General features: G+C 39.0%; 1 protein-coding gene across 1 annotated transcript in view; it reads left to right on the top strand.

Annotated features, from left to right (window-relative positions):
* The window catches only part of LOC123456274 (zinc finger protein 585A-like), a 545,778-nt gene that overhangs the window by 330,984 nt on the left and 196,833 nt on the right, over nt 1–17,961 (top strand). The window lies entirely within an intron of this gene.

The following is a 17,961-nucleotide window of genomic DNA, read 5'->3' as shown; positions in this document are numbered from 1 at the left end:
ATTGGCATAATACCTACTCTTGGATAAATACTCTGTGCTGTTTTTCATCGAAAGTGTACATTGTGTAGTTACATTTTAGAAACTATCTGTATTTGGTTCCACTCGGCCTATTTGAATTCTCTCATAGCAGGGAAACCCAACACCTAGGGTGACTTTTGTAGATTCTCTGAGAGTCTTGAGAGCCACACCTATGCCTTAAGCACCTACCCTGAAGATATATAACATCAGATTGATTGATACATTTCATAATTCCCAGCTAACTAGAAAATCCAATCATGAAGTAATCCAGGATGCAACAATATATACATTATAACACAAGAAACACCAAAAACAAGACAATATGAATCCACCCAAAAGTATTAATGCATTAGAAATGACCTCCTGTGAGAACGGGTTAGAGGAAATGCCTGAGAAAGATTTGAAAAGAATGATTATAAATATGTTCAAAGAAGTCAAAGAAGAAATCAAAGGAATGAAAGAGGAAATCAAAGGAATCAAAGAAAACACAGGACACCAATTCAATGAAATAAAGTGGTCAATACTAGATATAAATAAGGAACTAGAAATAATAGAGAAAACCTAATCAAAAGCCTATGATGGGAGGTCATGAGGCTCAGGGGTATAGATCCTGCTCTTGTCTGACATAATGCATGTATTACTCTCACCAAACTACCCTGAAAGCACTACACTCAATTTTCATTTTCTTATATTAATTTTACTCTCACTTTTTTGGAGAAGCTTCTCTTTTCAGGTGGTGGTGATCACTGGGATGACCCAAAAGGCAACATAGTGCTGAGAAGAATTGACAAGGAATTCCAGCACTGAAATATCTCTATCATACCCTCCAAGGCTCAGGGTCCAATACACCTGTCCAGACAGAAATTGGCCTTGATATCCATGACCTCACAGTGCCTAGCAATACTTTCACAAGACCATCACAATAGGAGAAAAAGACAATGACATCCAAATGAAAGATAGACTAACAGAGAAAGGGAAGGAGATGATCGAGAGAGGAGTTGTGAAGGGGAAAGTGGAGGTGGGGAGGGAAATATTGTGGCTTTTTGTCTGTAAGTATAAAAGTTGCCAATAGAAAATTAAAAAGAAAAAATAAATGTGGACTGGATGCATTATATTTTATATCATACATGGTTATTAGTTCATGGGAGCCAGGGATGTAATGTGGTGGTTTGATTCAACTGTCCCCCATAAACTTAGGTGTTCTAAAGGTTTAATGCATAGCTAGTGGCAATTTGACAAATGAAGCCTCCTAGAGGCAGAGTATTATTGAGAGCAGGCCTATGGGTGTTATAACCACCTTTCCTTTGCCAATGTTTGGCACACTCCTGTTGCTGTTGTCCATCTGATGTCCACCTTCTGAGCATGCCATCTTTCTCCCCTGCTATCTTGGATCTTCCCCTTGAGCCTGTAAGCACATAAGCTGCTCTTGGTTCACTGTTTTCTGCCAGCAATGTGAACCTGACAGCAACACCTCCTCAACTATGTACTTTTGATTAAGTATTCTGTATCAGGCAGAAATTCCTTGTTATGGAATAGGTCTCAAGTCTAATCAGAGCGAAGTTGGTCTCCCCCACAATAGGCATTGCCTGATCGTACCTGTTGATTCATTTTACTGGTTAACTAGCAGTAACACATGCAGAACACATGCATGGTTCACTGCTGCTTAACACCATTGATTACTTTTCTCTCCCCAAAGGTTGCAGAGCTGTCAATGTCTAGTGCACTGGGGTCCCTGGGTAAGGGTCGTGATGGAATGAGGACACAGGGCATGCAGAGAAGCTGACTCAAATGCAACTGCAAGTGCATACTTTATTTCTAACACTGTTCGTTTTTGTACAGAAAGTAATCATGAAACAAAGTCACTTCATACACATCAGGTGTTGTTTTTAAAACAATTTTCTTGTGTACACAATAATTGAGGGATAGTATAACTTCTTTCTTAATAATAGTGAACAAAGCAATGATGGTTTATGTTCCCAACTAAACTTCAAAGTAACTCAGGCATGCAAAACACCTTTATCTAAGCAGAAACTACATTCTCGAGAGGCCTGAGCATAGGCCAAACATTCAGTCTTGTGGCCAAGAAGTTTGCTTCTTGTTGACTTCAGCTTGCTGAAGTCCCATGACCTCAGTTCCCCTTGCTCCAAGGACACTCTTGAGAATTGATTCTCATGCTTAGCCCATCTGAACCTCCTCATATAGCTCCTTCTCATATATTGCTAGCTGGCCAACTGGGAGGAGATTTTCAGCTTTGCTAAAGCTTGATTTCCCAGTGTCCTGCATCTTAGGCATGTGGAATATTTAGCTATAGGTTTTTCCATCTAGTTCGGATGGATAACTAAGGGCCTTGGCAATGCCTGAAGTATCCTGTGGCATCAGTGGCCTTTATGGCTAACACTTGGTGGAAAGTCACCCACCCTGGCAATGAAATTTGTCTAGTAACAATGTAATGCTTCTGGGTACAACAAGAAAAAAAAAATCTTACTTTATTATCATTAACATTTAAAACATACATTTGTGCCAAGATGTTTCAGATAGTGTGTGTTCATTGGATGGGATTTGGATGGCATAATGACATGCACAGTGCAATGTGCTTGTGTACATTCCCAACATAAGCTGCAGTGACCTCAACTGATGCATCACGGCAGATTGGTGCCTAGAAGCCTTGAATTAATTGTTTATAATATATTTGATTCTGAATTAATATTTGATTATGCTTTGCTCAGAATCCTTTCAGATTTGCAGTTTATTATGACCTTAACATTGATTATTTAGATGGGTTCAGAATCCACAACTTTATTAGAGTTTGTATTGCACTAGTAATTGAACTCATGGGCTTGCATCTTCTGAGCAGGCAGAGTACCACAACGTTATACCACAATCCCTAACATATTCCTTTCCATTCGATTCTATTTTCACTCCAAAAAAAAAAAAAAATCTTATTTTCTTGTATCATTACAGGAATTTACAGGTAAGATATTTCTTTTTCTTTGATGCTACAGCATATAAACCTCCTTTAATTGAATAAGTCTCTGCCAAGATACATATAGAAGAGTGAAGTCCTATTTGCTATTCCCTTTTTTTGTAGTCTTTTTTGAAGAGAAATGTCTCATTATAGGAGCTGGTGTCATTTGAAGACATAGCTGTGGACTTCACCTGGGAAGAGTGGCAGGACCTGGACGTTGTTCAGCGAAACCTCTACAGGGATGTGATGCTGGAGAACTACACCAGCCTGATGTCCTTGGGTAAGTTAAACTTCCGTGATTCCCTGAAGAGCAATTACTTTCCCTTTGGTTGATAAATATAGTTATCATTTCTAACGTTTAATATTGTTTTCTTATTGTAATCTTAAACTGACATGTTTAAGAAACATATTATATAGAACAGTATGGATTTGCAGTACACACATATGTAATGACTAGATTCTATCAGATCAGGCAGTGCTTGTATGGGGAACACTTTAAACAGTCTTGTAGCTATGTTTGAAATACTCATGTAAGTGTTGCCAAATGCATATTAACTTACTACTGGGTTATAGAACATAAAAAGTTATTTCTTCTAAACGTACCCTGTTCATTCCAACATGCTTATATTATCCATTTTCTTCTACTCATTGTTCACTTTCTAATTACTTGTTTTATTTTCTCCCTCTATTGTATAAATTTGGACTTGTAAGTATAATGAGGACATGCAGGATTTTTGTTTTAGTGGTTTTTTTAATAATATTTCTATCCTATGACTTTTGTGGGGAGAAATGATTACTTATTCACTCAATTATAGAAGGATTTGTTAGACTGGGGCGGAGGGGAATCAAATTTACCTTGGCGAATGTGTTTCTTAGGACACTTAGAAATGAAAAGTTTCTATGATACACATTTGCACTGATAAAGAAAATCCAAACCCTAACCAGTTTTTTTTTAATCTGTTATCTACATATTGCCAACTAGAGTATCAAGTGACAAATTTATGACATTTATTTCTGGTTATTGAGTGTTGATAGTCTATTTCCATTATTTTAGACCTGTGTAACTCTTGTAGCATTCTTGATTTCATTTATATGACTGTATTGAGAGTCTCTTGGAGGTCAGTAGAGCTGCTTTGATTAAAATGATGGTGATCATTTCAAAACCAGGAGAAATAGCTATACTGCTTTGCATAATGTCTTAAAGTTATGTTCATATCACCCATTTTAATATTTTTCTTTTTTTAAGGATTATTTTTATTTTATTTTTATTTTTTTGAGAGAGAGAAAGAGAGAGTGTGTGTTAAAGGGCATGCCAGGGTCTCTAGCCACTGCAAAGAAATTCAGATGCATGTGCCACCTTGTGCATGTGGCTTACATGGGACTTGGAGAATTGAACCTGGATCCTTAGGCTTTGCAGTCAAATGCCTTAATTGCTAAGCCATCTCCCCAACCCAGTGTATTTTCTTTTTATTTGGAGACTGGGTCTCAGTCTATCCTAGCATTTCCTGGAATGCATTCTGTAGCCAAGGCTACTCCCAAAATCTTATTGATTCTCCTACCTCATGTTCCCACATGTTGGTGGTAAAGGAGTGTGCTGCCACACCTGGCTTTGTTTCTCTTTAAAGTCTGTCTATAGCCTTTTAACCTACAAAGAAGGACATTTTTTGACTCTCCCTTGTAATCTGCATGGACTTTGCTTATTGCCCTTTTCATATATCCAAGGCTAAGATTTTATCTTTTTCTTCATGCCTTGAATTGAACTTAGCCCTTCATGAAGCTTGGAAAAGTGCTCTACCACTAAGTTACTTTTCATCACTAGGACTTCAATAGTGTATTGTGGAAGAGTGGTGGATAAGTACATCCTTTTTTATTTTCTAGACCTTAGTTAGAGAAAATAAAATTTCTGTGCTGCCCAGTCATTAATATTGAGGCCCTCTCCTATTTGTAACCTTATTTTTTTCACTAAAGACCTGTGTTAGTTTATGGAGAAATTTTAGTTGTTTTTTTTAAATTTATTAGCTTTACTAAATGACCCTCTTTAGATTATCATGGAGTAAATCCATTGTGTGAGGATCAGACATGTGACATTTGTGTAGAGTTTTTTTGGGTGGTTTGGACCATTAAACTTGGATCTGCAGGCTTTGCCAGCAAGGACCTTTAATTGCTGAGCCATATAATGAGGAATTTCTGAAGATGTGAGTTAATTTTGTAAAATTATTATTAGGTAATTACGCAGTTTATCATATGGTATCATTGATTTTTTTTTTTTTTAAAGCAGTGTCTCACTAGCTCAGGCTCACTTGGAATTCACAATGTAGTTTCAGGGTGGTCTCGAACTCATGGTCATCTTCCTTCCTCTGCCTCCTGAGTGCTGGGATTAAAGGCACGCAGCACCATGCCCGGCCCAAAGAATCATTGATTTCTACATGTACATTTTCTTATAGTGATGCTTACATCTCTGCTTTGAGCAGTATTTTATACTATTCACCTTTTTGCTTGTGTGTGTGCATGAATTGTGCGTGTATGTGTGTATTCTCAGATACATGTGACGAGGGTTCTCATTCTTTGTGACGTACTCTTTTATGGTCCCTTTGTTTTACCCCTTCCGGATCCAGTAATGTTGTGGACGAGTTTCTCTTATATACAACTGATAGCAAGAGGAAGAGTGACTTTATAGTAACAAGGAATCTCTTCCAAGACATTTTGTTTTTGCACATTTGAAAATGCCACCCGCAGATCAAAATATACCCAAACATTTTTTTTTTTTTTTTTTTTTTTACTGTCTTAACAAGACTTGGAAAATGTGTGTAGTGTGGGCCCAATTTGTATCTTATCTTTTCCCTCAGGTGGAGTTGTTGGAATGACTTTGTAGTCAAGATGAAAGCATTGAATTCTGCTTCAAAGAACTGCATATGTGCAAGCAGAATCCTGCATAACCCCATTAGGAGTAGATGGTGCTCAGCCAGCCTGTCAGGGAGGCAAAGAAAAGGCTTTATTCTGTCCTTGCCAGAAAATGAGGAAACTACCTTGGAGGGTGGGTCAGAAGCTCCAGGCAGCGCACTTTCCCAGCCCTTTTTGATGATGAGCCAGTGAGCAGAGAAGGCCAGGAAGGCTGGGTGTTGCCAGGAGCACTCTCAGAGGCCTGGGGCAAGTGGCTTTTCTGTGGGGGTGCTTTGCCAAATTCGCAAGGGGAGTTTGTGGTGAGCCTGAAGAGGTGCCCTGAGCCAAGCACAGTGGTCACTCTGCCTGCCCAGTAGAGGCACCGGGCCACCTTGCTGAGCTTGGCATAGTGTGGCAGTGGCTCCTAAATCCTGACACCACAGCATCTGGAGGAACGTCTGCCTCCCTGGGAGCAGGTTTTGCATCTCCTTCCAGCGAGCCTTCCTGAGTACTGGGGTCTTCCTTATCGGTACTGACCTCTGCCCACACCTCATGGCATCTTCTTCCTCACCATCCTGGCAAGGTCCAGGCAGGGCCTGGGCTTGGGATATAGCACATATATTGGGTGGGGTTCCCCTTCTCTTTCTTGGATCTTTTTGCCATTTTAGGCTATTTGGTTATTTTTTAGTGTGTCTGCTCCATTGGCCAGGTCCTAACTGCCGCAGAGTGACGTCATTGCTGACCGTTACCTTTGCTCGCTCTGCGAGGAAGCCTTTATGTCCTGCTTCCCCGCACTTCACTGGCCAAATGTGCCATCGTCGTTTTTGGAACTCGCTTCATAAATCTCAAGATGGACCCCATTTGGAAAAATCCACTAGGAATCTCTAAGGGAGGCTGTGGAACAGCCTCCCCCACTCCCCCACCCCCACCCCCCGCCCTCCAGCCCCGTGGGTGCAGATCTTTCCAAGAGGTCCGCAGGGCGTGGGCTGCTCAGTGGTGCTGTGCCTACTGCCAGGCTCACAGACCCACCTCTCCCCTCCCCTCCCCACACTCCGGTTCTCCGAGATGGCAGGTGGGCAGCACCACCTTATCCCTCTGGTGCCTGCCCTGCTGATTCTCACTTAAGCTGCACCAACATGGAAGAGGTACCGACCTGACCCAGCCATGAAGAAAGAATGTCTTTTGCTCCATTTCTTCATTTCAGGGGTGTGGGCGTCCAGTGGGAAAGCGCTGACTCCAAATCTTTAGGCTGACTGTTCCTGTCTGAATAGACAGATGCCGGAGGGCTGCCGGGACTAAGACGTCAGTTCGAATTGGTTCCCAGCAGTAAAGAGTAGGCGTTGCACAGACACGTGTGGAGCAATTGCAGAATGTTTGACAGGACGAAAGAAACCGAAGCCAGTATTTTAACAGTTGCTTTTTGTGTGTATTTTCTGCGGGACTGGGAATACCATCAAAGGTTGAGCTGTTTGAGCTTTTATGAGAAACCCCAGGGCTTTTCTGTGGCCATTTCTATGAAAATGTGGTGCCAGATGAGTGGTGATGGTGCCCTCCAGGGGCTGCGAGACCTCATTGCACATTGTTGCTCAGAGCGGAAGACTGCTGGATACTCCCGGCTTAGTACTGGACAGTGTTGCGTTGATGAGAACCTGCGCTGTGCCGGCCCTCCCTGACGCAGACGTGCTCACGCCCTCTCACCAGGGTGTTTCTGTAGCAACTTTTCATATTCTTTTCAAACAATGGTTTCTCTGCGTTCATTGTTGAAGAAGAGATAGGGTAAGAAAACTACCCATGCATGATGTAGAGAGCTATTGATTTGTTTCGTTTTCTAAAGGAAAAACTATTTGTAAGATGTTGCACTAAGACTTTTATATACACTTCAGAGACCTGTAGTAAATTATGTTGATAATAAAAAAAAATGTCAGTAGAAAAATAAAATTTAAATAACTTTCTATTATACAAAGATTTGATCATATTGACTATAGTAGCTAATGAAGTAACCTAATATAAAATGTTAAGGGCTGGAGAGATGGCTTAGCGGTTAAGCGCTTGCCTGTGAAGCCTAAGGACCCCTGTTCGAGGCTCGGTTCCCCAGGTCCCACGTTAGCCAGATGCACAAGGGGGCGCACGCATCTGGAGTTCGTTTGCAGTGACTGGAAGCCCTGGCACGCTCATTCTCTCTCTCTGCCTCTATCTGCCTTTCTCTCTGTGTCTGTCGCTCTCGAATAAGTAAATTTAAAAAAAAAATGCTAAGCTGGTCCAGATCATAACCAGCCTCACGGGGTACAAGAAGAAAATACAAGTTCACAGAACTTAATGCATGTGAATGGCTAATGGCACCAGGGCTTCACAGTCCAGGACACAGTTCCTTAGTATCTTCCTGCAAAAACAAAGTTTATAGCACAGAGACATCTTTCCTACACAATATTCATTACACTTTTGTATATGAACTTAATTTTCGCCCCAAAACCCCAGTTAAGGAATCAAGAAATCAGTTGTTAGGGTTAGGGGCTACATCCCTCCTGGTACTTAGAAAAACATGTTTCCAGGAAATAATAAAAGGCATCCTTATACAGATGACCAAAACCATAATGCAAGATTCAGTGCTGCAAATTTCACAAACTAAGGGATACTTTCCAAAATCACAGCTCCTTGAACTGGAAATTGGATTTTTTTTTATTTATTTATTTTTTTGGTTTTTCGAGGTAGGGTCTCACTCTAGCCCAGGCTGACCTGGAATTCACTATGAAGTCCCAGGGTGGCCTCGAACTCATGGCAATCCTCCTACCTCTGCCTCCCGAGTGCTGAGAATAAAGGCATGTGCCACCATGTCTGGCTGGAAATTGGAATTTTTTTTAAAATTTTTATTGACATTTTCCATGACTATAAAGTATATCCCATGGTAATTCCCTTCCTCCCCACCCCCACACTTTCCCATTTGAAATTCCATTCTCCATCATATTACCTCGCCATTACAATCATTGTAATTACATAGATACAATATCAACCTATTAAGTATCCTTCTCCCTTCCTTTCTCCACCCTTTATGTCTCCTTTTCAACTTACTGGCCTCTGCTACTAAATATTTTCATTCTCACGCAGAAGCCCAATCATCTGTAGCTAGGATCCACATATGAGAGAGAACATGTGGCGCTTGGCTTTCTGTGCCTGGGTTACCTCACTTAGTATAATACTTTCTACATCCATCCATTTTTCTGCAAATTTCATAACTTCATTTTTCTTCACCGCCGAGTAGAACTCCATTGTATAAATGTGCCACATTTTCCTTAACCACTCATTTGTTGAGGGACATCTAGGCTTGTTCCATTTCCCAGCTATTATAAATTGAGCAGCAATAAACATGGTTGAGCACGTACTTCTAAGAAAATTAGATGAGTCCTTTGGATATATGCCTAGGAGTGCTATAGCTGGTTCGTATGGTAGATCAATCTCTAGCTGTTTTAGGAACCTCCACACTGTTTTCCACAATGGCTGGACCAGATTGCATTCCCACCAGCAGTGCAGAAGGGTTCCTTTTTTTCCACATCCCCGCCAACATTTATGATCATTTGTTTTCATGATGGTGGCCAATCTGACAGGAGTGAGATGGAATCTCAATGTAGTTTTAATCTGCATTTCCCTGATGACTAGTGACGTAGAACATTTTTTTAGATGCTTATATGCCATTCATATTTCTTCCTTTGAGAACTCTCTATTTAGCTCCATAGCCCATTTTTTGATTGGCTTGTTTGATTCCTTATTATTTAACTTTTTGAGTTCTTTGTATATCCTAGATATTAATCCTCTATCAGATATATAGCTGGCGAAGATTTTTTCCCATTCTGTAGGTTGCCTCTTTGGTTTTTTCACTGTGTCCTTTGCGGTGCAAAATCTTTGTAATTTCATTAGGTCCCAGTGGTTAATCTGTGGTTTTATTGCCTGAGCAATTGGGGTTGTATTCAGAAAGTCTTTGCCAAGACCAATATGTTGAAGGGTTTCCCCTACTTTTTCCTCTAGCAGTTTCAGAGTTTCTAGTCTAATGTTAAGGTCTTTAATCCATTCGGACTTAATTCTTGTGCATTGCGAGAGAGAAGAATCTATTTTCATCCTTCTGCAGATATATATCCAGTTTTCAAAACACCATTTGCTGAAGAGGCTGTCTCTTCTCCAATGACTATTTTTGGCATTTTTATCGAATATCAGGTGGCTATAGCTACTTGGGCTTACATCTGGGTCCTCTATTCTGTTCCACTGATCTACGTGTCTGTTTTTGTGCCAGTACCATGCTGTTTTTGTTACTATGGCTCTGTAGTATAGGTTAAAATCAGGTATGGTGATACCACCAGCCTCATTTTTGTTGCTCAGTATTATTTTAGATATTCGAGTTTTTTTGTGATTCCAAATAAATTTTTGGATTTTTTTTTCTATTTCCATGAAGAAAGCCTTTGGAATTTTGATAGGGATTGCATTAAATGTGTAGATTGCTTTAGGTAAGATTGCCATTTTCACAATATTGATTCTTCCAATCCAGGAACAAGGGATGTTTCTCCACTTTCTAGTGTGTTCTGCAATTTCTCGCTTGAGAGTTTTAAAGTTCTCATTGTAGAGATTCTTTACTTCCTTGGTTAGGTTTATTCCAAGGTACTTTATTTTTTTTTGATGCAATTGTGAATGGGAGTGATTCTCTGATTTCATCCTCTGTGTGTTTGTTGTTAGCATATATGAAGGCTACTGATTTCTGTGTATTTATTTTGTATCCTGCTACATGGCTGTAGGTTTTGATCAGCTCTAACAGCTTGGTAGTAGAGTCTTTAGGGTCCTTTATGTATAGAATCATGTCATCTGCAAATAATGATAACTTGATCTCTTCCTTTCCAATTTGTATCCCTTTTATGTGTGTCTCTTGCCTTATTGCTATGGCTAAGACTTCCAAAACTATATTAAATAAAAGTGGGGACAGTGGACACCCTTGTCTTGTTCCTGATTTTAGTGGAAAAGCTTCCAGTTTTTCCCCATTTAGTAATATGTTGGCTGTAGGCTTGTCATAAATAGCCTTTATTATTATTATTATTTTTTTTATTTATTTATTTATTTATTTATTTATTTGAGAGCGACAGACACAGAGAGAAAGACAGATAGAGGGAGAGAGAGAGAATGGTCGCGTCAGGGCTTCCAGCCTCTGCAAACGAACTCCAGACGCGTGCACCCCCTTGTGCATCTGGCTAATGTGGGACCTGGGGAACCGAGCCTCGAACCGGGGTCCTTAGGCTTCACAGGCAAGCGCTTAACCGCTAAGCCATCTCTCCAGCCCAAATAGCCTTTATTATATTGACATATGTTCCTTCTATTCCCAGTCTCTGTAGGACTTTTATCATGAAGGGATGTTGGATTTTGTCAAATGCTTTCTCTGCGTCTAATGAGATGACCATGTGATTTTTGTCCTTCAACCCGTTTATGTAATGTATTACATTTATAGATTTGCGTATGTTGAACCATCCCTGCATCTCTTAGATAAAGCCTACTTGGTCTGGGTGAATGATATTTTTGATATACTCTTGTATTCTGTTTGCCAATATTTTGTTGAGAATTTTTGCATCTATGTTCATGAGGGAGATTGGTCTGTAATTTTCTTTTTTTGTTCTATCTTTGCGTGGTTTTGGTATCAGGGTGATGCTGGCCTCATAGAAGGAGTTTGGTAGAATTTCTTCTTTTTCTATTTCCTGGAAAAGCTTAAGAAGCAATGGTGTTAGCTCTTCCTTAAAAGTCTGGTAAAATTCAGCAGTGAATCCATCCGGGCCTGGGCTTTTTTTAGTTGGGAGAATATTGATAACTGTTCAGATCTCCATATTTGTTATAGGTGTATTTAAGTGATTAATCTCATTTTGATTTAATTTAGGTAGGTCATATAGATCAAGGAAATCATCCATTTCTTTCAGATTTTCATACTTTGTGGAGTATATGCTTTTATAGTATGTCCCTATGATTTTTTGAATTTCTCTGGAATCTGTTGTGATGTTACCTTGTTCATCTCTGATTTTATTAATTTGGTCTCTTCTCTCTTTCTTTTGGTCAGATTTGCTAAGGGTTTCTCAATCTTGTTTATCCTTTCAAAGAACCAACTCTTTGTTTCATTAATTCTTTGGATTGTTCTTTTTGTTTCTATTTCATTAATTTCTGCCCTAATCTTTATTATTTCTTCCCATCTACTGACTTTCGGATTGCCTTGTTCTTCTTTTTCCAAGGCTTGAAGGCAAAGCATTAGGTAGTTTACTTGCGACCTTTCTAATTTCTTAATATAGGCACTTAAGGCTATAAATTTACCTCCTTGAACTGCCTTCATTGTGTCCCAGATATTTTGGTATGTTGTGTTCTCATTATCATTTGACTCTATAAATTTTTTGATTTCCTTTTTGATTTCTTCATTGACCCATTCATTATTTAGTAGTGTATTGTTTAGTTTCCATGATTTTGTGTATGCGCTATAGCCTTTCTTGCTACTGATTTGTAGTTTAATTCCATTGTGGTCAGATAGAATGCAAGGTATTATATCAATTTTTCTGAATTTGTTAACATTTGCTTTGTGTCCTAATATATGGTCTATTTTAGAGAATGTTCCATGTGCTGCTGAAAAGAATGTATATTCTGCAGCCTTTGGTTGAAATGTCCTGTATATAGCTGTTAAGTCCATTCCTTCTATGACCGCATTTATTCCAGATGCCTCTCTGTTTATTTTTTCCCGGTATGATCTGTCAGTTGGTGTGAGTGGGGTGTTAAAGTCACCCACTACCACTGTGTTTGGTGTTATCTGTGACCTTAGTTCTAATAGTGTTTGTTTGATGAATTTGGGAGCCCCCATGTTAGGTGCATATATGTTTAGGATTGTAATGCCCTCCTGTTGGAGTGTGCCCTTAATCAATATAAAGTGACCTTCCTTATCTTTCTTCACTAACGTTGGACTGAAGTCTACCTTGTCAGATATTAGGATAGCAACCCCTGCTTTTTTTCTAGGCCCATTTGCTCAAACACCATCTTCCAACATTTCACCCTAAGATAATGTGTATCCTTTGTAGAAAGGTGAGTTTCTTGGATACAACAAATTGTAGGATCCTGCTTTTTAACCTAGTCTGCAAACCTATGTCTTTTTGTTGGGGCATTGAGGCCTTTGAAATTAAGAGATATCATTAAAAAGTGTGTATTTATATTTGCCTTTTTTTTTTTTTTTTTTTTTTGGTAGTTCTGGTTCTACCTGTGCTCTTTTTTTTTAAATTTTTTTTTAATTTTTTTTAATTTTTATTTATTTATTTGAGAGCGACAGACACAGAGAGAAAGACAGATAGAGGGAGAGAGAGAGAATAGGCGCGCCAGGGCATCCAGCCTCTGCAAACGAACTCCAGATGCGTGCGCCCCCTTGTGCATCTGGCTAATGTGGGACCTGGGGAACCGAGCCCCGAACCGGGGTCCTTAGGCTTCACAGGCAAGCGTTTAACCGCTAAGCCATCTCTCCAGCCCTACCTGTGCTCTTTTAACAAGTATTTGAGTATTGCTTGTTTTTTCTAGTTTCCTTATATGTGTGCTTTTCCTTTTCTTCAGCATGGAGGATTCTATCAAGTATTTTCTGTAGAGCTGGTTTTGTCTTCAAATGCTCCTTTAACCTGCTCTTGTCATGGAATGTCCTTATTTCTCCGTCTATTTGAATGGATAACTTTGCAGGATAAAATAACCTTGGTTGACAGTTGTTATCTTTCAGAACTTGGAATATATATATTGAGCAAAAGAAAAAGAAAAAGAAGAGTCTGCTAAATTTCAACTAAGATTACATTAATTAAAAAGGTAGTAAAGCATAGGCTGCTCACTTGACATCATCCTCCATCTTTTATTGTTTTTGTGAAACATGCAGTATTTTAAAGAATACTGAAAACTGCAGCATGAAGCCGTTGCCTTGCCTTGGCTCAGGTGAAGAAGGTGCGCATAAAATTTCTTCAGCTAAGTACCAAGGAAACGGACAGCTTGTGTGCCTGGGTTGAGAGTGATGTCTTCGGGTCTTCATCCGGCGAGCGTGGCCCAAAACAAAGGCTGAGATGCCGTTCACATTCCTGATCCTCCCTGTGGTTCCAGCTGAACAATTAAAAAGCCACCAACACGCGTGGATTCCTTTTGAAGAGTCAAAAAACTCAGAGGAAGAGTGTTTTTATATACAGTCACTTACTTAAGGGCAATTCTTAGAAATCTAATGGCCATTATTCCTTATAGTCTTTCCATTTTCTTAATTTGCATGAGGTGTTTTTAGATAGCGATGTGAATTTTCTGTCATTAATTTCGTTGTGAATCCTCTTTGCTGTTTTACTGTTTAAAATCATTTCTGAGTTAAAATCTTCTCCCATAACCTTTCTCTCTTGTCCTTTTTTTGAGCATTCTTTCTTTGTTCCATCTATCCTAAATATTATTTGTTGTCTTTCTAGTTTCATGCTGTATTTGTTTATTTTTGAAAAATCATTTTCTTAGGCCGGGCATTGTGCCACACAGTTTTTGTCCTAAAATGTGGGAGGCTAAGGTAGCGGTACCTCCATGATTATGAGGACAGTCTGGGACTACAGTATCACTTCTTGGTCAACCTGGGCTAGAGGGAGTCCCTATCTGTTAAAAATCACACACAAAAAATCATATTATATATCATGGTGTTCAATGTTATTTGGGGAGAGATTTTCAATGTCACTTCCAGTTAATGAACTCCAGGAGTATAAACTTATCTAAGCTAAACTTGTATTTCACCTAGTTGAGGCCAGTTGTAGAAATTCAGCTGTTATCTTACAGAAGTCCACTTGATATAACATCAGCATAATATGTGCATTATTTCCCAATTGCAGGGAACTGTATAACCAAACCTGATTTGATCTTTAAGTTGGAGCATGGACTTGCACCATGGAGTGTAAATGAAGATGTGATTCAGAGTATTCCAGGCAAGTAAAGTCATATGGTCATATAATATAGGTCAGTGAGATGATAACCCATCCGAAATTGTGATAGTAATGGTATTTTGTGAAACAGATACACTATGACATGGAGAAAGCATGACCCTGTTTTTTTGGTGTTTGTTTTTTCAAGGTAGAGTCTCACTGTAGCTCAAGCTGCCCTGGAATTCACTACCCATACCTTCTGAGTGCTAGGATTAAAGGTGTGGGCACCACGCCCTGATAAAAATGCTTATTTATTTTTTATGCATTCCAAAATTTAATTTCTTTGGCAGGTGGTCTTGGAAAATATTATGTGTTACATGTACCTAAATTCTCACTTGTCCATTTTCTGTATGTTTCAATATTAGAGTCAGTTTCTCTGCTGTGAAAAAAATCCTTAAAAGAAACACCTTTTGATAATGGTTGTTGTATAGAGTGTTTAACATAATGATATTTATAGTCACCTGTGAAATTTTGAAGAAAAGAGCATCTGAAATTTCATAAGGGACTAGTACCCTTTTGTGAAATGTCCATGTAGCAGACAGCTTCAGGTTTGCTGAGATTAACTTCCAGACCAAGAACAGTTACGGAGGAAGGGATATTTATTAAAGCTTACAGATCAAGGGGACGTTCCATAAATGGCAGCAAAAGCCAAAAGCCACACAGCACACTTCAGGAACTCCACCTAGGCACACTTTGCCTATCTTTAGATTGAAGTCTGAAACCCACCACCAAACCTTAAGATCCACACAATGGCACTGAATCCAGCTAAGTGGCTGCAGAATGCAAACTACAAACAAATTATCAACTGAATGTATTGGTGGTCACCTATTCTATTCAAACCACCACAGTCCATGAGAAGAATATAGGTGACAAACGTATACTAGATTTATGAAGAATAAGAAATGTGTCAGAGACGTAAAGAGCATTTGAGGCTTTAATGTGAAGGAAATCTGAATGATTGTGTAAAGAAAAGTAGAAAATAGTCCCTTCTAATGTTCTATACGGAAAAAAACAAGGTAAAGACACAAGTACAATAGAAAGAAATCTTGTGCCAAACTAGTGCAATCTATAGTATTAGTAGAAATATTTTTCTCTTACAATGGTTAATTTTAGAGGTTCAGTTCAATGTGCTGACCTTCAATGTATAACAGCAGACTAACATCAGAGATATGCTAGAAGAAAACATATGAATTTTTTTTCTTTTTCTTTTTTTAAAATTTTTGTTAGCATTTTCCGTGATTATAACAAAATATCCCATGTTAGTTCCCTCCCTCCACCCCACACTTTCTCCTTTGAAATTCCATTCTCCATCATATTACCTCCCCATCACAATCATTGTACTTACATATATACAATATCAACCTATTAAGTACCCTACTCCCTTCATTTGAAATTTTGAAACCTGGAAACAGATAATGCAGGGGACTGGAACATTGAATATTTATGTGTGGGAGATGAACACAAGAACAAATATTTGATCTGAAGGTGTTAAGTGTAGACTTTCTGATCAAGCTTTCATTAGGGGGCCCAAGGGAGAAGCATTTGGGCGTTTCACCCTTCATAGTGAAGAGTTATCCACATAGCTTATTGATGTTTAATAATGGAATGTTATTGATCATGTTGCTTGGACTTTAGACATTTTTTGTAGCTTCACATGTTGAGTTATAATGTGGATCTGAAAATTTTGAATGGAGGACAATTACATGGTTGGACCCTAACCACTTACCGTGTATGTAGTTGATTTTTCCTTGGGTACTTAAGTCTTTGAATTGAGCTAGAGTCCTGTTTTCTAGCTTGTCATTGTGTGATACACAGGGGAGATGCCTATTATTTTTGTCTGTATATAGAGTAAATGTTGGACTCTGTTATATTAATCTCAAGTGTGTCCTTTTGTATGAAAACACAATTTCTGGGCTGGAGAGATGGCTTAGCAGTTAAGCACTTGCCTGTGAAGCCTAAGGACACCAGTTAGAGGCTTGGTTCCCCAGGACCCACCTTAGCCAGATGAACAAGGGGGCACATGTGTCTGGAGTTCGTTTGCAGTGGCTGGAGGCCTTGCCGTAACCATTCCTTCTCTTGCTTTCTCTAACTGCCTCTATCTCTCTCTCTCTCTCTCTGTCTCTCACTCTTAAATAATTTTACAAAAGAAGAAAATACATTTTTTGGGTACAGACCTGCCACTGACCTTGCTTATGAGGTCATCCATCAGCACATACACCACAAATTTCAACAGTGAGCAAAGAATGAATATATCTAGTTACAGATGAAACACCATTACTTCCAAAAACAACCATTTGGGAGAACAGATAGATATAGGTGTTCTCAGCCGGGCGTGGTGGCGCATGCCTTTAATCCCAGCACACGGGAGGCAGAGGTAGGAGGATCACTGAGAGTTCGAGGCCACCCTGAGACTATATAGTGAATTCCAGGTCAGCCTGAGCCAGAGTGAGACCCTACCTCAAAAAACAAAACAAAACAAACAAAAAAAAAAGATATAGGTGTTCTCCAATTTGTTATTTTTCAACATTAATAACTTTGTTTTCACTTTATTTTATGTTGTGATGCTTTTCATATTTTTATTTTAACCCTCTTTATTTTACTTACTATTATTTTGCTCTTGTATTCTATCTTTTGATTCTTTCTCATGCAGCCTTTTTTTTTTATTAACATCCTCATTCGCCATTTCTTCTTCATTCAGAATAACAATGATTGAAAACAATGTTCATCTACTATTATCATTTGATACAAGTAATTGAAAAATTCAAGAAAATCTTGTCCACATTTCTTATTAAAGGAAACGTTTGCTGGGGAAATCACTCATTCGTGTAATGTGCTTTTTGCATAATCAAGAATTAAGATCCTTAGAATCATCCAGTACACTGAGAATTCCTTCAAAGCACATAGGCCTGAATCATGGCATACAAAGTAGTTGAAAACAGGAGGCACTGTCACACAAGGTTAAAGGCAGTGACTGACACCAAAGCTTGAAAACATGCATTTAGTACTATACCTTTACAAACTCACAAACACATGTGAACATATAAACATATAAGGAACAAAGAAAACCTATCATAAATATGAACCATGGACAAAGGTGTTAGGGGAGAGAGTAGAAACAAATAAACAAGATAAAGTGAAAAACAA

Source organism: Jaculus jaculus, chromosome 20 (assembly GCF_020740685.1).
Source record: "Jaculus jaculus isolate mJacJac1 chromosome 20, mJacJac1.mat.Y.cur, whole genome shotgun sequence".
In the NCBI taxonomy this organism is placed as follows: Eukaryota; Metazoa; Chordata; class Mammalia; order Rodentia; family Dipodidae; genus Jaculus; species Jaculus jaculus.
The sequence above is the reverse complement of the archived record's forward strand: the minus strand, read 5'-3'. Positions and strand labels throughout refer to the sequence as shown.